Raw genomic sequence first — 22,932 nt, 5'->3', positions numbered from 1 at the left:
TAACCTCTTTATAAAAATAAGCTGTTAGCATTGTAGTGTTCAGTTTAGAAAACTCTAAAAAGAATACCGATGAAAAAATGTTAATGGTAGTTTGTTGCATGCCCAAAAGGGATAATATAATTCTTTTTTTCTCTTTTCCTTTTTTGTTAGAGCATGTAAATTGTGTTGTCCTTGAGGTATCTATGAGATTACAAAAACAGTCCTGAGAAGATGACCTGAATATCACTGCAGCAACTAGCATTTTACACATATTATTATTACTTTCCTGAGCCTGATGATTAACACCTTCCTAGCAAAGCATTGTTTAGAGACACATGTAATCCTTAAGCACAGGTGCAATTCCAGTTACCTGGACTCAAGGAGATACTTCAAATTACAAACACCGGGTATTACCAATCCCAATCCTGTGCTTGTTTAACCAGACGTAAGGCTCACTGTGATCATTTGGGGCTTACCTTTACCTTTTGCTAAATGTGCTTATGTTTGGCTAGATCACACAATGTTTCTGAACTGTTGTTTTATTTTTGCTTACTTCAGATTATCACCAGTATTAAGTGTCTTTCAGTGATAATTTGTACGGAAGCATTAACATTACAGGTAATTTACCTTTTTTTAGAGCTGTGTGTCTATGCCCTCTACCCTATTCCTTTGTGGTACTTATGAAAATGTTTTTAGATTCGGCAAAGAATCTACAGGCACAATTGTCATATCCCCAAGGCGGGGGGGGGGGGTCTTTCTCCTCCAGTAAAATGGTATGTTGCGGCTGAATAAGGGTATCAGCTACCTCCAATATCCAGGCAATGTGGCAAATGCAAAAAAGGATGCAAGAAACTTATAAACCATGGTTCTCATACATTCAAGTATCCAGTCAAAAGCACTGACAAGAAGCCATCACAAAGCTCACCAAGACCAAGATGGTAGATTACAAAAGCCTATTAATGTAGCTTATTCTTTCATTCTGGTAAAACACAACCATAAGCAACTGAGGAGTCAATTTATATTTTTAATTTTGTTCACCAGGAATCCAGGAGATTAAAAAGGTGGCTGCAGAACTCTCCAATACAAGGAAGGGGTGGTGCTGAAAAACTCCCCATACAAATTCTAGCCTCTATACCTACATAAGAGTTCAAAGCTTAAATGATCCTGTGCCTGCATATACTGGCATGCCTGACATTTAAAACTATGAAATACCAACCTATTTTGAAATTGTCCAAATCATTAGTTGTGGAATTTTCCTAGCACTTTATGAATACCGCTGTTAATTGAGCAATTAACTTGAAACTGCAGAATGTGCTGTGATGGCATGATATGATATAAGCCATGTAAAAGAAGAAGCAGCCAAGCAACTCAGTATGTTGAAAGATATTAATGAAGTGGCAAAATCTGCCAGAGAAAAAAATAATAATGGATGATTTCAACAACCCCGATATTAACTGGCTGAATGACACATCTGTACATGGTTTGGAGAAGCAGCTTACTGATACTATAAATGGCTTCTTTTTGGAACAATCTCACTCTAGAATATAGAGGGGGGGACTGGGTTTAACTTCTTCAATGGTAGCCAAGTACATCCATACTGTTAGGTACAGAGGACACAAAATTTTGCAATTAACTTAAATAGTGCCCTATCCAATAGTGAATATTGAACATAAGGCAAAGGCAGGTGGGAAGACAAACTGTATAAAATAGGATTACTCAGTTTAAGAGACTTGAAAAAGTTAAGAAGCCACTTTTGATGATACAGTATATGACTCTAGTAAAAGCATCAAAGATGCAGCAGGATTGTTCTGAAAATAGCTGGAAACATGACAAACAGCAAGGAGATTTTTATCACCATTGCTAGCATGGTAAACAAGTGATGAGATTTTGGAAATAAATTGTAGCAGCAATAAACACAATATGAGAAACAATAACTAGATCCTATAAAACACAAACCTTCACATATTCCAAATTCAGCAGACTGGATTAACTCAGCTCCAGTGTTTAAAATACACTGCTTTCCCCTTAGATCTGAAAAATAATTTCAATTAAATTGGCTGATCACACACACACACACACACACACACACACACTTTTAACCTGGCACCTAAAAAGAACACTGTAGGTGCCAGACGAATTTCCCTGGAGAGGGAATTCCAAAATCTGGGAAGCACTCATGAAAAAGTCCTCTCCCTTTTTGGCACCCCCTTCAGTATTGCAACTCTCGAGAAAGACCTCTGTGACAGATCTGAATCCCATGCAGGTTGATATGATAGAAGGCATCCTTAAGGTATCCAAGTCAGGTATGCATTGTAGATAATAGATGGCCTATTTTATATGAGTGTGGCAGCTCAAATTGTTTACATAAAGTATTGGAAAACCAATTGGATGATCATAGAATATATTGTAAAATTATGGGATATGGAGATTCTGAATAAAGTAAAGTAGATTCCCTAAAGGTAAATTGTGTGCACTTTTATGTTTACATACCTACCCAAAGCACCATCCATGTTAAGTCATATGGGATTTGAAATGTCTTTCAGGCTAACTTTGGAATTGCAAGTCAACAAAATTTAGAAGAAAAAAACTATGAGCATCTGTATATACCAGTGGGCTACATAATATTTTTTTTGTTTGTTTCCTTAGTTTATTCTTGTAACATGTTTGTTACATCTTATTTGCATTATGTAATGATATAATGTCTGTATATATGTATTTATTATATTCTCCCCTATCTTGTTTTAAGCTGAAAAAGTATTAAACATTAAAAATAAACTACAATTTTTGTTATTTTTGTTATAAATAAAATTAGAGAAAACGTGTGTGTACAAGCCAATGCAACACTTCATCACTAAAAGAATAACTAATTATAACAAAATTACAGACAAGCAAAAAGAACTAAAAAGAGATGTAACAATTTACATAACCCTATTGTGTAAAAGAACCATCACATTATTTCATTTCCCCTAATTTTTTATTTACCCTACCAAATATAAGATAAAGATTTACAGTCTGATATTTTACCAAGAAACCATTTATAATTCAAATGTCTACACCTACATTGGATGTACTTGAATTACCAAAAGCAATTTATTTATTTTAAGAAATTCATAATGTAGGAAAAAAGGGATTGCCACTCACTGAAGATTGCTTGTCATTCCAAAATATTTTGAACCGTTTTCAGATTTGCACACATTCCATAGCCAACCCAAATGACCCAAATCAAATTAGTTCAAACCTGCCATATTCCATAGTTTGGCATATAATTCTCTGAATCACAGTATCTTTGTTTGTTTTTCAAGCTCCCCCCCTCCAAAAAAAATTAAAATTCCAACGGATTGGGGTGAACGTGGGGATGACCAAAAAATACAAGCTGAACTAGGGGAGGAGGCAAACCCTTGATGTAGTCTTACTGTAGGAACTACGTACAGCATAACAAAGAAATAGTCAGGTACTGTTGTAACATGGATTTAAATTTTTAAAAAAGTTTAAAAACCGCCCTTTTCACCTGTCTTCACATTGCACGTACTTTACATGTTTCATTAAGAGCTGCATTTTCTTTCCAATCAGACACACAGATGTTTTTATAGTACTATCTTTATCAAACATTGTGCTAAGTGGGTAAAAGCTCTCTTTTACCTGCCGTAAACTTATATCGCCAGGCCTCTAAACAGCACAGTTATTTATAGTAGATCTCATCCATCCACTGAGCAGTTAACCTTTTACTGCACCATCTTCTATGATGAATGAATGGCTTGCGCTAAGTGATTTTGTTTTTATATCTGGAGATGAATCAATCCACCCTTGAAATATTGGGAGGGGTGTGTACACGCGCACACATACTTACATGCACACTCCAAAGAGAGAAAGGGGGAGAATTAGACAATCTACCATCTTGACCTGTTCAGTAAATTTCACTCAATAAGATTCCATTCAAAAGCTACCCTACAGAAAGTAGTATATAATTATTAAATTCATAAAATACCATCAAAAGCATGGGTAGGCAAATTAAGGCTCGGGGGCCAGATCCAGCCAAATCGCCTTCTAAAACCAACCCGCGGACAGTTTGGGAATCAGCGTGTTTTTACATGAGTAGAAAGTGTCCTTTTATTTAAAATGCATTTCTGGGTTATTTGTGGGGCCTGCCTGGTGTTTTTACATGAGTAGAATGTGTGCTTTTATTTAAAATGCATCTCTGGGTTTGTGGGGCATAGGAATTTGTTCATTTCCCCCCAAAAAATATAGTCCAACCCCCACAAGGTCTGAGGGACAGTGGACTGGCCCCCTGCTGAAAAAGTCTGCTGACCCCCTGATCAAATGTATTCCTGACCTAGCTTTCTGAAATCTTGATTTGCACAACCAAAGATTTTAAGATGTCAGTTCTGTACCAGTTATTTGCCTTAACAGGAATTCCTCTAAAATCATGCCAAAGTATAAAGTTATACCACAGCATCTCGCTTTATTGGCCAAGGGAGCTGGTGTACATCTTCCAGGTCATGTGGCCAGCATGACCAAGCCACTTCTGGTGAACCAGAGCAGCGCACAGAAATGCCGTTTACCTTCCCGCTGGAGCGGTACCTATTTATCTACTTCAACCTTGACATGCTTTCGAACTGCTAGGTTGGCAGGAGCAGGGACCAAGCAACGGGAGCTCATCCCGTCGTGGGGATACGAACCGCCGACCTTCTGATCAGCAAGTCCTAGGCTCTATGGTTTAACCAACAGCACCACCATGAACGACAAAGCACAGCTTAAATACTAGAACTTCCATACTGTCTCATAGTACTTAAGACAATGCTTTCCAATTAAGTGGATTTGCAACTGAATGTTTGAGCAATCAAGGAATGACAGATCAAGTAATGCAAAGCATGTGTGAATCAGCCCAGAATCCATTGCAGACTTTTTCTGATAAATAATTCCTAAACAGTACCATAAACCCTTTCAATGAAGAGCAAGGATTATCAGCTGCAATGTCAGATTTGTTTCATGACCCTATCAATGTGTCTTAGGCCGCCATCCTAAAGCATACTTGGAGTGAAGCCCAACTGAATATGGGGGACTTACTTCCAAGTAGACACACATCAAATTCTGGTCTCAGCTGTTTAAAAGAAATTCACTTGGATAAAATCCTAAGTCAATTTGGCTTTTGCTGTTAACTTTGCAGAGACTAAATATCAGTCTTGTTTCATATAATGCTTCATTATTCGATATATGAACCACACAGCCTGCTCGCTGTAACCTGAAAGCTGTTTGCTTGATCACATATGTCTTCTCATTTGACCAAAACCAGAATGAAACCCACAAGTAGAAAAATGCAGGGTTGATATTTCATAGGTCAACATTTCTTCCTCAGTCAGCTTGCCTTTTTTGAGGGGTCAGTGTTCAGGACTCTTTTTTTTTTTTTTCATTCCAGGTTAAGCAAATATGATTAAACACACACACACACACACACACACACATACTCATGATTCTTTCAACCGAGAACAAATTCAATGTTTTACACCACAGGTATTAATATATAAACCTGTGCATTCATACTTCGGGTGCTTCCAGACAGGTGGGTGCTCCACCTGCATGTCATTTTTTGCAGCATCCACACAAGGTTGTTGGAAGCAAAATGCTATCCCATATTCCACCCCTAATTTAATCTGGATTTACTCTTTTTTGGGGGGGGGGGATTCCGATAAATTTAAAAGAAATGTTGCCAACAACCCAATTGCAGTATCTGGACAACCTGCTTTCCCATCTGGAAGCACCCTTTAAAAATTCTAGTGTCCATGTAAATGTTTTGCTCATTCTCCCCCCCCCCCCCAATTACACAAACACCAATTATAAGAGAGAATGGAAATATTCACTACTGTATGTAGATCCATGTTTCAAAATGGGATTTTTATTTGAATTCTACATTCTAAATATGCTGCACAGTCTGAATTCAATAGGTCTTACTCTCAAGGAAATGTTCGGAGGATTGCAGTCTTAATTATTCCATGTTGTGAACGGGGTAAGTAAAGAACATTCATGAGAAGGGTATCATCCGGCTTTGGGTAACCTGCGGCCCTTCAGACGTTGTTGAACTTCAACCCTCATCAGTCAACGTGGACAATAAACTGGGACAACGGGAGTTGTAATCCAACAACATCTGGAGGGCCAAACATTCCCCCATCTCTGCTTTATGCAGAATGCAGGCATACCAATTTAAAAGTACCTCCATCAAATCCTAACTCTCTTATTTAGCTTGAGCACCTGGACTATTTTGCTCATCTAATTATTACATTGCTGCTAGGCAGCTGAGGCAGACAATGAGTCCTTACCTCTCAATGAGGCATCAGTATAACTGTGATATAGGCTACCCTCAGCAAAAGGTGGAGCAGCACAGCATGCAGATCCTGAAGAGGAGTCAGTAGCTGAGTGCTTCCGTACGAAACACAGAAGGGCCCTATTTGAAGTTAATATTCTGGTTGCAATGTAGCATGTGAAGAAAGCAGCAGCGGTTAGGCATGAAGATGCAATGGGGGGCAGTGCGGGTGGCAGGGAGAAAAGGTCTCTACAGCATGTTCCATGCATGGAGCAAGTATGATTGTACCCAAAGTTTTAGGCTATTTATTTCAACCGTGTATGTGTGTTGTACACTTAAATCAACGGAAAATCAACATCATGTAACCTTTTAATATATATCTATAAATACACTGTGTTTTTTGTGATGGCACTCACTAGTACCCCTTTCTTTTGCTGCCCATAGCAGCCATTTTGTGCTGAAAAGCACAGCTGCTTAATCAAAATATGAACATCAACACCTCATTTCTATTTATTGTTTTACAAATAAAGCACATAAAGATACGCGGGGGGGGGGGGGAGAGATACTTCCTGTAAGGTACAAAGTAGTCATAAAACATATCAGTACTTACAAATACACGAGAAAACCAGCCCAGGCACCCAGAAATCACTGGTAAGTTTCTTTTGAATTCATGAAACTGACCTAAAAGACACAAGAGGAAGAAAAGTGTAAGCAAAATGGCCATTTTTTGTATTCCTCTTAATTTAAGAGACATTTTGATTCATTTATTGGGGGGGGGAAATCCTTTCCACCCATTTAAGATGAACGCTTTACACAGATGTGCTTTTCAGACTGTGAATACCAAGCGAAATACATATTTCATTGTTTTCCATTTCACATAGCAACCTTATCCATTGCTGGCATCTATAAACTGTCAGAAAGGCAAACATGAGACAAGACTGTAATACACACACACACACACACACACACACACACACACTTTTTTTTAAAAAAAAGATAAATTGCTTTTTGTTATGCATGCCAACATACGTTAATAGAAAACATTTAGATGTGCTTTTTCAGTGTTGAATGCAATGCAAATGACCAAAAAGTACAGAAATGCTGCTTTCAGTCTCCATAGGTTAAAATTCAATAGTGAATGCCTTTGGGACTGAATCCAAGTTCTTTGGTCTATGTATCTTGTGGACTGGGCTGCAAGTTAGTCTAGTACAATGCAGTCAGTATTAGGCATTATTCAATTTAAGCCCCCGCCCCCTGCTTCCCTTCCTAAATGCCCGTCAGTACTGACTAGAAAGGTAACAGATGCAACTCCAAGCCACAGGCTTGCCTTATAACATTCTTTTGCTAGCACAATGAGTCACTTTATACCTCTAAATATCCCTGGTTTCCTCTCTCCAGAACCCCCGTGTGTTAGAAGGTAGTTCGGCAGGAGTTTATTTTTATTGTTTGGTCTGTATGCAGCTGTTTTAGTTCTCGGGAAAACAAAAGGCACTTTGTTGCAAAGCCCTTATTTTCTTTCCAGAACATGGGCATGGATACCAGTAACGCTGCCCTGAAAATAGACATGAATACAAAAGCACTAAGCTTGGATCGAAATCCTGTACTACTCCCACTGAATTGTTCACAACTGATAATTTTGAAAGATGGAACTGCAAGTAAAAAAATGCATTCGTTTCCAGGAGCCTGGTAAACCTCAGAATTGCAGTTGCAAAGGCTTCGTGCGCAAAAGCTTTCACAACTTCAAAATTATATTACTTTTGAAAGGCCCTTTTGTGGTCTTTCACCTGTCAATCTGACTCTGAGACACTACACATTGTGGAAATGTTTTAAAATACTTTTCCGCTTTTTTATCAGGGGAAACATACAAAGCTTCCTTGTATTGAGTCAAACCTTTGGTCCATTTAGTCCTGTATTGTTAGAACTGACTGGCAGCAACCCTCCAGGGTTCTAGGCAGGGAATCTTTCCTGGCTATTCCTGGAGGTGACAGGGAATGAACCAGGGGCTGTATGCAAAACAGATGCTCTACCACTGAGCTTCAGCCCTTTCCCTAGTATTATATTGCTGAAACACTGGAAGCAACTTCATCAGATAAGCAGAATATAAAGGTAGGGGAACCTGGGCCTTTGAGCTACTGCTGAACTACAACTCCCAGAAGCCCCAGAGAGCATTGCCAATGGCCAGGGGTGGAAGGAATTGGGTAGCCAACAATATCTGGAAGGGCCATGATACCCCATCCCTGTTAGAGATGCTGAAATCATGAGACAGATTATAAGGCAGCAATTGGCTGATCTGTTACCTCACATAGAAGCTTTATCTCAGAGTTAGAAGGGACCCTGAGAATTATCTAGTCCAACTCCCTGCAAAGCAGAAATATGCAGCTGTCTCTTACGGGGATTGAACTTGCAACCTTGACATTGTCAGCACCATGCTCTAACCAACTGAGCTATCCATCTTTTGGGTTCATTTATCTAAGAATCTATGGTATACGTATCATTGAAATACACTAATAAATGGAAACATCAGCCACTAAGGCTTGCTTAAATGAGAATTCATGGCGGGTGGCTAATAGAGACCAGACATACCTCACCTGTTTGATTGGGGGCTGGGAAGAATAGTTTGATAGCTAGTGGTTGGGAGTTTTTGCAGCTGGCCTGCAAATAACTATCTTGGGGAGGGGATGTACCATAAATTTTTTGCATGTTTTGAAGCAACCTGATACTGCTCTGAAACCTAAATCCATTCCGACCTGGCTGCTTCCCTGCTCCCATATATACAGTCCCCATGTATTAAAAAAACATATACAAACATGCCATAAGTTTCTGTAATTTCTCCACGTTAACTAAATCTTCAAAATAGGGATGGAAGCCCACTTTTCAACCTGAGAGCCAGTAGGTTTTTTTCTGGCTGTACACAACATTATGCAGTATTGCCATCTTTGGGGAACAAAGGAGAAGGGAGAGATCTCAGAGCACAACACCTCCTTCCCTAAGCTGGGCAAATGCTTCCTGGGCTTGGGGAAGGAGCTGCAAGCCTGTGCCCCAGCAGGATGGTATGACCCTGTGGGGAAAATAGGCCTGCATAGTCAGGTACTGAGAGTACAGGAAAGGTATGGTGTTGCAGCATTTAATTACCATGCATCCTGTAATAACTATATACCAAGATCTTAATGAAGTGCCGGTAAAACGTGTAATCGCACTACATGTACCATATTTTTCCATGTATAACACGCCCCCATGTATAAGACCCCATGGGGGACTCAAAATTAAGAAAATGGGGGGAGATTGTCCCTATATAGAAGACTATCCCCCCCCCCCTTTTAACATTATTTTTAAGTAAAAAAAACCCCTAGTCTTATACATTATTTTTCCCTGTCCCGGGGAAATTTTGCACCCAGGGCAACTGCCCAGAGTACCAGCACCTTTTTTGTTCTAGAAACAAAGCACTGCTAAGGGCAACCTGGGGTTGAACACTGAACATTTAAAACATCTCAAACTCAAAAGCTAAACTGGTAATTTATGAGGTATCTGCCAGTTTGAAACTTTAGAATTCATTTCTAAATAATCAGGTATCATGTGCCCCTCCATACCTGTATCCTAACTTACCGCAAAATACACAATTATCTAGCATGTGAAGATTTCCCCCTTTCTTAATGTGAACTATTGACTGCACTGAAATTGCAGGAGCAACCAATGCAGTGGGATGGTGCCATGGAGGATACTGAATTGTTCCCACTTGAATGGATGGGGTGTAGGCAGAGGAGAGTGGTGGCAAGGTTGAGCCTGAATGGGCACACTAGCAGGAGTGCCAAATAGGGCTCCACTGGTGTGTCCACACAACTCTGAATGCCCCACTCTCCTGCACCTGCCCTGGTAATCAGCAGCAACGTGGGTTTGTGGACTGTGCTTCTGCTGTAACACCACACTGGTTGCTCTAACTAAAATATCATCCCAAACAATAGCTTGGCACTGTTTGAATGAGCTGTTCCTGCTCTTCCTTCACTCTTCACAATCAAATGTGACAAACTGTGGTCTGAGCATAACATAGCATAGTACGTTTGCATGCAGCAGCAAACTGTGGCTTGTCAAGAAACTCAAAGTGCTTTAGGAAACTGCAGTAGGAGAAGGGGGGAAGAATCATGTGACCCTGACATTTGCCATTGCTTTCTTACATTTGAATGCAGCGGCTTCGTACTTCAGCACCCTCATACATTTCAGCCAAACGTCTACTCTAGGTGCATAATCTCTGCTACAGTAAGAATTGGCATTCCCACCTCCCCTCCAATCCTGCTTTTAGAGCTACATGTGACACAAATTCAACAAATGTAACTTTTCTGGGAACTGATATAAGTAATGAGTCAGGGTATTACCTTCTTAATTTCTGAGCTGCTATTAAAGGCACGGGAGCAAGCCCCTCCCCAAAAGAGGTAGCAACCCTAGCTATAACCCAATGTAGAATCAACAAATCTCATTTGCTATTATCAATGCGATGCTATTATATATGTCTGCAACCAGCTCTGAATCTCATTATCAGATGATTTATGCCATTACTGTGCTTTGGAGACACCAATTAAACAAGGACAGCAGTTCGTAAGGTCACAGCTAATTAATCCGAAAAAGTATAAATACACTTTAATGCACAGCACCTCATGTAGTGAATTTAGGAACAAAGCATCAACACTATATAATGGGTTACACAATTAAGCATGAAGGTTAAATACACACAGAGAGAGAGACTCAACACAGTCTCTATGCTCTGCTAAATGTATTTTTATTATAGACTTCCTCTTTCTTTCTTTTTTAAGAGGAGGAGAACTACAGGCCAGCAAAAGAACAGCACTGGAAAGATTTGCATCTGAAAGTCTTGATGCTTAGGGCAAAAATATGTGTAAGTGAGAAGACAGAAAAGGACTAACCATGTCCAGTGATCCTGAGCTAATTAAGGCCTCCCGTTGTTCAGATAACACCTCAGAACTGGGAATCAGCTGCAGGCTGCACTATTATAAAGGCCGTCAGGCAGGGGGTGGGGACCAAAAGGTAAAGCTCAGTCTACTCAACTCAGTTTCATTTGAGCAAGGCCACTGTTTTAGAGACCAACTTCTTTGACAAATATTTGCCAAACCAGGCTTTCATATACATATACCTTACATTCCCCTCTTCAGCACTCTGTTCTGATACTCCTCAATATCCCCTCCCCCCACTGGCATGTCCCCAACTTGTCCTATAACATATATGGTTACCTCTCTGTGGTGATCTTGCAGTAGTGTGAGGCAAATGGTTTTTCATTTGCAGCATGGCAAGCAGTGCTACCAAATTAAATCCAAGCCAAATGAGCCTTGATGTCACTGCTTGTCAACTGCTAGGTGATGGCGCCAATCCTGCTTTCTGCAGGAATCAACTGTGCAACCAAGTTCCCCACGGCTGCCATGCTCCCACCACAGATCAGCTTATTCATAGTGACAATGAGCCTCCCTTGGAAATGTACAATCAGGAGCACATTTTAAGGCTCCCAGTTGTGCACTGGCAAACGTGTCTCTACCTGTCCCACACCTGACATCACATGTGCAGAAAATGTTTATTTAAGAAAAATCTGCACAAAAATTAGTAATCAAAAGTGTATTTTTCAACATGTGCTCTTACGAAATATGCATTTTTCAACATATTTTCTCTCAAGATATGCATTTTTTTATTTTAAAAGATATGCATTTTGAAATGTATTTTGATGCTTTCTCGGCCAAATACTGCACTACAAATGTCAGAAATGTGCAAAATTGGAATGATAACTATTTTTTGATCCACACATTTAGCTTGTGATGACTGCATTTGGTCAGTTCGTATTGTGATACAGAAATATCAAATTCCTCAAGCATTGCTGATATTAAAAAATAAATAAATGCAAAAGGTGGTGATCTGTCACTTTGGCTCCTCTTCCTGATTGTCTCATGCTAAAGTATACATCTCATTAAGCAGAAAGAAACCGATTAGCTTGAGAAGAACACTTCCTAATCATTTCCCTCACCTCTTCCCCTTCAAAATCAGGGCCTCTTTCATTCCTCTGTTTCCTTTTTCTTAAATATAATGCATTTGTGATTCTATTGGGCTGTTTTTCTTCATAGGACTGCAACTATGATCCAGTCTCAAGATTCTCACTCCCCCTCCTCTCTTTTTCAGCGCATTTCAAAGGTTTCAGAGCGCATATTTGTACAAGTCCATTGTTAATCAAGGGATTTTTTTTTTAAAAAAAAACTGTGTCCCACAATGCTGGCAGTCTTATACCAACAATATGCATTTGACTCTCATGCCTGGTAATTTGCCAAGTTGCCAACCTTATGAGTTATCAAAGGACTCCACCTTTGAGGGCATTTTTGTAACAAGTGGTTCTCAAAAACACAAAATTCAGATAAGGAGTTCCACAAAGCACTCCCTCCCCAAGACCCTGCCAAACAACATCCTCTGCCAATTTTACTAGCAGTTTACTTCTCTAAATATTTTATTATGCTGTTCACTAGAGAAACTAATATGGACCATTATTGGCTTGCTATTTACAGTGTTATTTGCATTACACGGGCTGCTGTAAAACTACAGCAGCTGCTTGTGGTCTCAGTTTAAATGCACAAACCATTTTCAAAGCTTGCATTATGTACACACCCTATTAAGTAAATCCTACCTCTGCCTGCCTGCCAAGGTTTCATTACAGACATCACTCAAACCCAGATTCTGTTTTCTGTGTATTAGCTCAAGTGCTGGGAATGTGCTTACGAGCATGTACAGAGTGCCAGTATCCTTAAATTCTTGCAAATTAGAAAACCTGATTTCTTGGAATGCTTGAACCGCAGTATCTCAAGGCATTGCTGCTATACTCACAGAGTACTCTAGATTGTGCCACCTTAAGCTGAAATATACAAAACTTTTGTTATTGTTGCTTAACAAACAGCAATGTCATACTAATATTTGTTTTACCCTGCAGCCCTAACCATGTCCACTTGTAAGTAATTCCTGTTGAATTCAATGGCGCTCACTTCCAGGAAAGTGGATTTAGGATTGCAGCCTTGATCCAAGATCAAAAACCACAATACAGTGGTACCTCGGGTTACATACGCTTCAGGTTACATACGCTTCAGGTTACAGACTCTGCTAACCCAGAAATAGTATCTCAGGTTAAGAATTTGGTTAAGGATGAGAACAGAAATCATGCTCCGGCAGGGCAGCAGCAGCAGGAGGCCCCCATTAGCTAAAGTGGTACCTCAGGTTAAGAACAGTTTCAGGTTAAGAACGGACCTCCAGAACAAATTAAGTTCTTAACCTGAGGTACCACTGTAAATTACACTCTCCTCTGCAGGCCCAATCAATTCCCAAACATTTATCATGGGTACAGAGAAGTACCAGTAGAATTAAACCTTTCTTGGCATTTTACTGGTTTTCCCAACACCTATCCTAGAAATAAAATTTGTCTAGCTGTATTATTCTAAAAAAGAGAGAGAAAAGATAAAAGCTGCTAGCAGCTGCAAGCAAAGTAGTTTTACATCCATAAGATACCCAAAGACTACATATGAGTTTGCAGCCCCATTGCACTAAAAATGTTAACAAGCTTATCAAATGACAGTGAGTTTTTATTATTTATTTATTTGAATTTCTATCCCGCTCTTCCAAAAGGAGCCTAGTGTAGCAAACAGCAAAACAATACAATTAAGGGCATGCATTAAAGAAAACTGCCTCAGAGCTAATGATTTCAAGGCTGCAAAAAAGAAAAGTATTTCAGCTGTCAAATGCCCAGGTGATCAGCAATGTTTAAAAAGCTCACCTGAATGTTAACTATGTGGAAGACTGATGCACCTTATTTTGCACTGAGCATTTTTGTGAATGAGGGCCCAATACTGAGAAGGTCCTGTCACCAGCTGGACAGCTCCCAGCTCCCAGCTTTCCAAGTGCCCAATTTAGCAATAAAACACAGATAATTTCATTGGTGACAGCAGTTATACAGATCAATTAAAAATGTGTAAAGGCATTCTAACCCAGCAAGGATTAGCAGTCCACAAAAATAAATTTCCATTTTTAATTGCACTTTTGGATCCAGTCCCTTACATGCTGTGAGGAGGAAAGAATCAGCATTCAGCCCTTCGGCATATGTATTAGGCACTGCTTAACAGTATGTGCACATAAGTGTGCACATACACAAATACATACAAACAGACGATTGTAGTAATGAACAGATCCAGAATGTTTTTCCTGCCTTCCCTCTTTCTACGCTTCACTTCCTCTCTCTAAACATGTAATCACCACTGTTAGTTCTGATCATCTGTTCAGTGGAGAGAGATCTCCACATGCAAGGCACATGAAACTCTACTATTCAGATTTGTACATTTCAACAAATTCTCCCACTATGTTATATTTAACATAATAATGCTCAGATTAAGCTTGTTAAAGGATCATTCTATGCAAAACTATCATTCTATGTAAAAGGCAGGTTTCTTTCTCCCAGTGATTGTTATATTAAGCACAGATATAAGTGGCAGCTTAATCGTGAAGACTATAACATCCCATTCAACCCTGTAATTGAACATGCAGTCAAGCCTTTTTAATGAACTCCATATTGAAGTAAACTAAAATTCAATTATATAACAGAAAAGAATCATATTGATTCACTACAGTCTACTTCATATCAACTTTATCTACCATTATTAAAAGGATATATATTACATTTTATTTTAGAGGTTAGATATTAAATAAAACTGCTGGGATATTCACTGCAAATGTACTGTATTTTTAGAAGTTAGATGGTATGCTGTGCAATACTGTGCATTCTTGCTCAGCAGTAATCCACTGGAATACAGTAGTACCTTGGTTCTCAAACTTAATCCATTCCAGGAGTCCATTTGACTCCTGAAACCATTTGAAAACCAAGGCACGGCTTCCGATTAGCTGCAGGAGCTTCCTGCACTCAAGTGGAAGCCGCATTGGATGTTTGGCTTCCAAAAAACATTCGCAAACCGGAACACTTACTTCCAGTTTGCTTAGTGAAAGCACTAGAAGATGAACCTATTTGCCTCCAAGAAGAATTCAACGTTCCACAGTTATTCAGCAAGTACAGACTACTACAGGTCAACTGTATCCAAGTTGTAGGCAACTTCCTACAAACAATAGGATTTTCAAAATAGGTGGGCATGGTCTTCTTCTTTTCCTACTTCTCTGCACTTTTTTAGCTTTGAAAATCAAATGGTGAATACAATCCACCAGTCAAATGAAATCTTAAATGGTGGTTACAGTTGTAGCTGCTTGCATAGAGTTGTCAATTTACCAAACACTTGGGAGACATTTCCCCCATGGTATGAGTATCATCTCTTCTTGTGTCACCTAAGGACATCTTGACATTTTTCCAGGATTCTCCAAGAGCCAACATATTGAAAAAGGTCTGACAGATGTCAGTGATTGTAAACTGCTTGACCACTGAGCAGCCCAGGATAACTTTGTTGCACCCTCACATAAAGACCTTTCTGAATGAGTAATCCCTAATCTCTGATGCCCGCAACTGGAATTGTGGGAGAGAGCACAAGAAGCATGGGGAGATGTTTGTAATTATATATAAAATTTTACTCTGTACAAAAAAAAAAGTATTGTACAATTTCAAGTTTGTACTTCAAGCATTTTAGAATTATGTCTTTAATGTGAAACTACTGCAGTAGCTACCCTTGCGAAAAACAAAAAGCAGCACAATCCAATGCTGGACTCAGGATCACCTATCAGCGCTGCTTCAGATGAATGTCAGACAATCAAACGAAGAACTGGCTTGGCTTCACAATGTCCCCAGTTGACTCTGGTGTTTTTTACTTCTTCATACAAGTCTATTTTTAAAGATGATCCAAAAAGGACGGTGCCATTTTCTCTCACAGTAGCCAAGTGTTAATACTGGGTATTCTGACGAGTACTTCTTAGTACTGAGATTGTAAATACATTCTAAAGAAGCTAGGCTCTGAACTCCCAACAATTGCTGCCATACTGGATTACAACCACCTTACTAAATGCCAGAAAGAGAGATTTAAAATCACAGAAGTCTGAGTGATCTATCATGCCAGATGCTTTGGTCTTTGGATATTACAGCTACCTCAATCCTATTATGTTAATCATGTTTACTCAGTAGGACGTCCCACTGAGTTCACTCCTAGGTAACTGTGCAATGTTAAGAATCTAGACCCCACTTCTTGTGCAAAGGTTATGATGACAAGACTGTTTATTTTCTCTTGGGTTTTCTGAAGAATACTCATAATTCACAAAGATCATATGAGGACTCTGTCATAAATATATGCACACGTTATTTGTATGATAAAGGTGAGTGAAAACAGTACACCAGAATTGGTTTTCTGTTCTTAAATGGTGCAACTGCTCTTTAAAAAAAATAACAACAGTTTTGAGGCTCAGAACCTTTCAAGGAAGGAACACACTCTCTCTTCTGAAAGCCTGTACAAACGTTCTGGTGACTCATTTACGAGGAAATTGCAATCTGCACATGTTCAAATGTTATTTTGTTTATGGTTCATATATTACAACCTGGGCCCTGGCAAAGAAAACAATTGCCACAATGTTGCTCAGAATCTACAGCACACAACACTGCAGCACAATATCATGTTGGCACAAGCACAGCTTCAGTCTCTATCATGTCCAGGGTATTGAATTTAATGAAGGTCCCTTTCACTCCTACCATTCTGTGTGGATGGCATTGGTTGCCAGTTGGGACTTGTAATGAGGATTGATCACTTCAGACTCTGTGTGTCTTTCCAGCTCTAATTGATGGCCAGTCTGAAGTTGGATTGCCTATCCTGCTGGTGGAAGAGATGTGCTGCTGTGAGTTGACGGCAGACAATATCCATAAAGGAAATGTCCAAAATGTATCTTTGCTAGCATGTGACAGCATGTTATGATGTGCTCTTCAGCATACATGTACAGAATACATGGGAGGAGCATATGTCAGCATTTAATCACAAAGAAATGCTTTGTACTTTAAATCTTTCTGCAAAGACTGGTCATGAGTTCAAATGCATGTTCTGGTTCTGTCTTGTAGATTATTGGAAAGCAGCAAGTTAAAGATAAAGATTCTTTACATGAACTTTTTGTTACATATGGGTACCCTGGGATGCCACCACCCACTACCCCCTACAACATACAAACAAAGGTGCAAAGCTGATAACAAGAGGGATGGCTACTGGGATATGTTACAAGTTTCTTTTCTCTTTTTATCCCAGAATGTTAACACAGCATCCCATTTTAAAACACAAAGAAGAGTTGTAGTTTAAATCATTTAATACAATTTAACCAATTATCCACAATAACTTAATGATCCTCATTATTAAGTAAGGTTAACGTCAACAACTAATTTTATTTTAAGGTAGAACTCTCCTTTATTTTTAAAAAATGTGTTGTTCTGTACACCTGGTATTGTAGGATGCTTTAGTTCATTTTGAACTTAACGAAATACCAAAGAACAGAAAACAGAATTGCAGAACTGGACTGGGACCCCGAGGGTCATCTAGTCCAGTAATAAATAGTCTCACTAAATGACTAGAGTACAAATTACCCTAAAGTTTACAATTTAAAATGAAGGATTCTGTTTGCAGATTTGTTTTGTATTCTTTCTTTTAACTAGGCATGCCTTACTCCCTAAAGCAGTAAGCATACATATTCTCACTCATCTGAAGCAACAGGAACCACCTTATCCCTATTTGCTTTAACTGTTTTTAATTTCTGAGTTTTGAATTGCAAACCCACTCTGGGACTTGTTGGTCAAAAGCAGGCAATAAGTTTAATAGACTAATAAGGGCTTATTATAAGGCAGCCATCAATGCTTGTATCTGGCATGCTTCCAATGCAGAGCTGTTGTTGCATTCGACATTCTGTGGCCATAGGATCCCCTGATACTTAGATTTCAGCTGACCAAGACCCCTGCTTGCAACTCCCATAAAAACAGACATCTGCACTGAGTACTTGGCAAATTTGACATTGGTGAGTCAAATACTGTCCTCACCTCTGATTCCTGTTGCCAGTTTGGTCATTTTTCATCATCTGTTTAAGATGGTGAATCAACAAAGCCTAGTGACTCAAAGCCAGTGACAAGAACGGAAAGCAACTGCTCAGCAGTGAAACTATGCTCACTTCATGATGATGTCTGATCCCTCCAGTCAAGCCAGAGGAGTACCAAAGCAACAGATGCCAAAAGAATTGCAAAACAACGATCAGAAGAGAGGCCGTTGCATCATCACAGCCTATGCAGTTTTGTTTTTCCAACTTGCATGAGTGTGCTTAAAATACCAAGTTGAGTTAGTAACACCAGAGATGCTAAAAATCCCAAAGGTAGCATATAACACATCGGAAAACGGCACTTCACACTGCAAATTCATTATTTTATATTGACTCCTAAAAATAAATAGTACAAGAGAAGACTAGCCACACCAGCATGGGCTAGATTCCTAAGGGCACTTCCAGGTTCACAGAGTATATCGCACACATCTTTTTTTTATTTTAAGGCAAAATTTCTGAATAAATATGGTTGGCTGAACCCTCTAAATTTCAAGAATTCTGCAGATAATGAATTTTAAAAAATGAAATAAAACTGATTTCACAAATAAATCTAAGTGCAGCTATCACAAACAATGCAACTTTAAAAGCTAGAAACAAAAAGAAACAAAAAGACCAGATACAGCCTTCTACATAGTATCCTCTAGTAACAAACATGCATAACATTAAAAGGTCACCAGCTGATACGTAAGCATGCCTGAATGTGCACTCCAAGGTTAAATATAGGCAACACTGCCCCGATTAGCGCCTCCTTTTACCGGATTTGCAAGTGACCGATTTTTCATGCTAAATAAAGATTAGGTAGCTTTCCAACTTATTGCAAGCAACTTAAATTATGGTTCATTCTAAAGAAGATGATGGAGAAAAAGAGTTTTTAAAACAGTACAGCTAGTGGCATGTCAAGTAACTATGTGGTAAGGAACACAAATATAATAAAGGCTGCTGGTAACTAGATACATTATCTATTGGTAAATAAGTGAAAAATTATATGTATTGGAGGGGGAGGGACAGTTGCCCCAGGTGCAAAATGTCAACACCCAGTGCTGCTGCCTCAATACAGTTGCATGCTTATGTTGTTGGGCTCCGTTGAAAACGGTTTCTCCACGTGAACCAAGAAATGACCTCTCCAGACATTGGAACAACTCTACTCTTCGTAACTCTGCGGCTGCAATCTGCTGGGTGACACAGACGCCGTTAGGCAGTTGAATGTGCCTCCCACCCACCCACTCCCACCCCTCCTCATAGCCCCAGGCACTGGCAACTCACGCTATGCCACTGAGTGGATTGTGTGAGTTTTAAAGAAAATATAACAAGGGCTTATATATTCTTCAATTCTGCACAAGTACAGGAGTGCTTCCCAAAAACAGCTGCTTTTTATATTTCTCCTATGAAAGTATTTTTAAAAGGATTTGGCTAATACAAACATTAGAGCAGATCATGGGGGGGGGCAGTATTAGAATACAGTGGATGAGCCTAGATAACTCAGTGCTCTGAGTGCTGATAATGCCAAGGCTGCAGGTTTGATCCCCATATGGGACAACTGCATATTCCTGCATTGTAGGGGGTTGACTAGATGATCCTCAGGGTCCTTTCTAACTCTACAATTATATGATTCTACTCACAGCCCTAAATATAACTACCAGTCTTACCAGACCAAAACTAAAACAAAACAAAACAAAACAAAATGGAGAAAGAGCATCCAAAATGGAGTAACCTGGATCTTATTTGTGTGGACTATTGAATCACCCAGAAGAATGTGTAACTGGGGGATATACATTGTCCCAGGACATCAATGACAGCAACATTATCATTGCCTATAATCAGGATAAAATTCTGGTCAGTACATAGAAGGTGAGTGAAGAGAAGACAAATTAAGTTATAGTGCTACGCACAGCTCTCACCAACACACCCAGAAAACACATGTACACACACAAATTCCTATTTCTGCTTCAGGGAATTGGAAGTGGAGAGGGGGAATCAAGGGCACCTTGATAAATGAGTCACTGAATTAGCTGCTAATTAAACCTAAAAAGCTTGTGACGAAGGAGCAAGAAAGTAGGTGGCTAAACTGCTAGAAAAAAAGTCAGTTTCTAATAAATGAACTGCTACTTCACAGCACTAATTGACAAGCTTTTTTCTAAGCACACAATATTCTCAAGACACCGCAAATATCAGCACTGTCAAAGACAGTGGTGCTTTGGAGAGGGGGTTTGTCTTTTCTCAACAGTGTCATGAACTTTTTGACCCAAATTTCATATTAAACCAAAGGTAAAGGTAAGGGACAGCTAAATCCAGTCAAAGGCGACTATGGGGTGCAGCGCTCATCTTGCTTCAGGCCGAGGGAGCCGGCGTTTGCCACAGACAGCTTTCCGGGTCATGTGGCGAGCATGACTATATTGCTTCTGGTGCAACGGAAACACCGTTTACCAAACTGCAGAACTGGTGACCTTCATGCAGGCCACACCAAATGCAGGCCAGTGGACACACATTTTGCAGTTCCAGGCAGACCGCAAAATAGAAGATTGACTGAACTTCTGGCTGAGCTCAGCTTGACAAATAATAATTTATGCAGGCATGAATCATATTTTATTGGTGTCAGAGGTGTTATAGAAGCATGTTCCTTCCTTTTAATGGTTCTTTCCCTTTTTTTCTCTCTCAATGTATATGTGCTGCAAACTCTCTCGGGTGCCCAGGTGCCACACCACCGCCCGCCACATCTCATAGAATAACCAGGCAATGCAATGTATTTGGAGGCAAATAAGACCACAACTATTGACATCGCCATCTTGGGGAGTGCTATGGCCCTAGCACCCTCCTGGGCATCTGGACAGAAGCAGTTCCCCCGAATCCCTTTAATGGAATACCATTTTCCTCAGAGGAGCAGGCAGAGGCTATAACCTCCCCTCCAGCCAAGACTAAGGCTAACCCAGTGCCTAAACTGCCAAAGTTGTGACAATTGCTATTAGGAAGGCAAAACCACAAGGTGTGAGCCAATTTGCCCTAGTGGGAAAATTCCTTGCCAGCCCCAAATACAATGTCCATAGCAAGGTTAAGCATCGAACAAGGCAAAAATACAAGGGAGGGTGGGTGGAAGACTTAGACCAACAAAGGGAACACAATTAGTCTTACCATAGCCTGTTGATTATTAGCTTTTAGTGACATGGGTTTGATCACTGGTGGCACCACTGTTCTTGAATGCACTGCCTGCTGTATGGCATTCCACAGACTTTTAAAGATGCATCTGTTTACACTGTCATTCTCTTGATCTCTTGATTTGGACCTCCTAATTGCTGTTTTAATGGCATTGTTTTATTGCATGCTGTGATCATGGATGTTTTAAATATTTTAATGGGATTGTTTAATGCTGCATTTAAATTATAGGATATTTACAATTTATTCTGCATTTTAACAATGTTGGTGCAATTGCTTAGAAGCCACCTAGGCATTAAGCAGTATATAAATTAATAAACAACAATAACAGAGTACAGCCTTCAGCAATGCAGAATGGGAGGACAGACTTGAGTAGTGATCTTTGAAATGGGAACAGGGGTGTTACAGGCGAATCCTTATTTTGTTAAATGTTGGAGGTGAGTACAGATGTGTTGGCAGGCTGAATCCATGCTTCAGACCAAACAAAAACTTCCACTCATGTATTGGTCTGCAAAACTCTCATACAATATTGATACCCTTTGTTAATGCAAGTTTACAGCAATAACATTTCACAGAATTTATAGTGTTATTCAATAATTAAATGCTCATCAAAAGCAAAATCAGGCCATTTAGAAAATAAATGCCAGGTTGGAATCAGAGCTATAAATCAAGGATATTGGAGACTGTAAATTGGAAAAAGCTTTAAAATGCAATATCTGAAGATCTGCAAACATTGGATTTGTAGACTAATGTTCTAAAAATTGTCCCAAATCCCACCATTGCTAATTTTGGGAAGATTAATGTTTAGATCCATTTTGGGAGGAATCCAACCTTGTGAAAGTGGACATCTAATCATGAAATTGGGTGTCACCTTTCTTTCCTCCCCATCCCCTCACAGCTTCTCTCACATCACCAAAATCTGCTTTGAAGCATGCTCAAGGGAGACACTGGAAACAGCACTGGGGAGGAGATGAAGTTATAGTCCCACTACGCAAGCAGAAGTCTATTCCACTCGTGAGTGGACAGCACTGAATTCCAAAGTAACACATCCTAAAAGATGAAAAGTGGGGGTGGGGGAGAAATGGACGACACGTTGCCCTTTGCAACTGCACTTATGTAGTTGTGTTTCCATCAGCTACTGCACCTTATTTTGCATGCATTGGCTGGGCCTAAACGTGGTTCACAAAATTCAAAGTTTGCAAAGCTTTTTCCAATGTACTGTAGAATTTATTTATTTTTGTGTGTGTGTGTGTTTCTGTAAAGCAACAAAATACCTTTAACCAACATTATAATTCACTATTGCCCATCAATCACTCTCTACTCAGACAATAAACTTTTTGTTAATGTCTAGGGAGGATATTTTCCTATAATACTTAGCATCAGGTCAATCATATGGCAAATTAAACTACAATAGACTCAGTTGATCTATGAGTGATCAGGTTACAGTG

The 22,932-nt window shown here is 39.5% G+C and overlaps 1 protein-coding gene across 44 annotated transcripts in view; it reads right to left on the bottom strand.

Moving 5' to 3' along the window:
- Positions 1-22,932, bottom strand: part of SOX6 (SRY-box transcription factor 6) — a 438,207-nt gene that overhangs the window by 342,229 nt on the left and 73,046 nt on the right. For 41 of the 44 annotated variants that reach the window (XM_083403078.1, XM_083403070.1, XM_083403100.1 and 38 more), the window contains one exon: positions 6,885-6,955. The exons of the other annotated variants lie outside the window; for them this stretch is intronic. The gene's annotated coding sequence lies outside the window, so the exon portion shown is untranslated. The remainder of the gene's footprint in view (positions 1-6,884; positions 6,956-22,932) is intronic. 44 annotated transcript variants of the gene reach the window in all.

Source organism: Podarcis tiliguerta (genome assembly GCF_965153285.1).
Source record: "Podarcis tiliguerta genome assembly, chromosome: 1".
In the NCBI taxonomy this organism is placed as follows: domain Eukaryota; kingdom Metazoa; phylum Chordata; class Lepidosauria; order Squamata; family Lacertidae; genus Podarcis; species Podarcis tiliguerta.
Note: the sequence above shows the minus strand (reverse complement) of the source record. Positions and strands in the feature narration are given on the sequence as shown.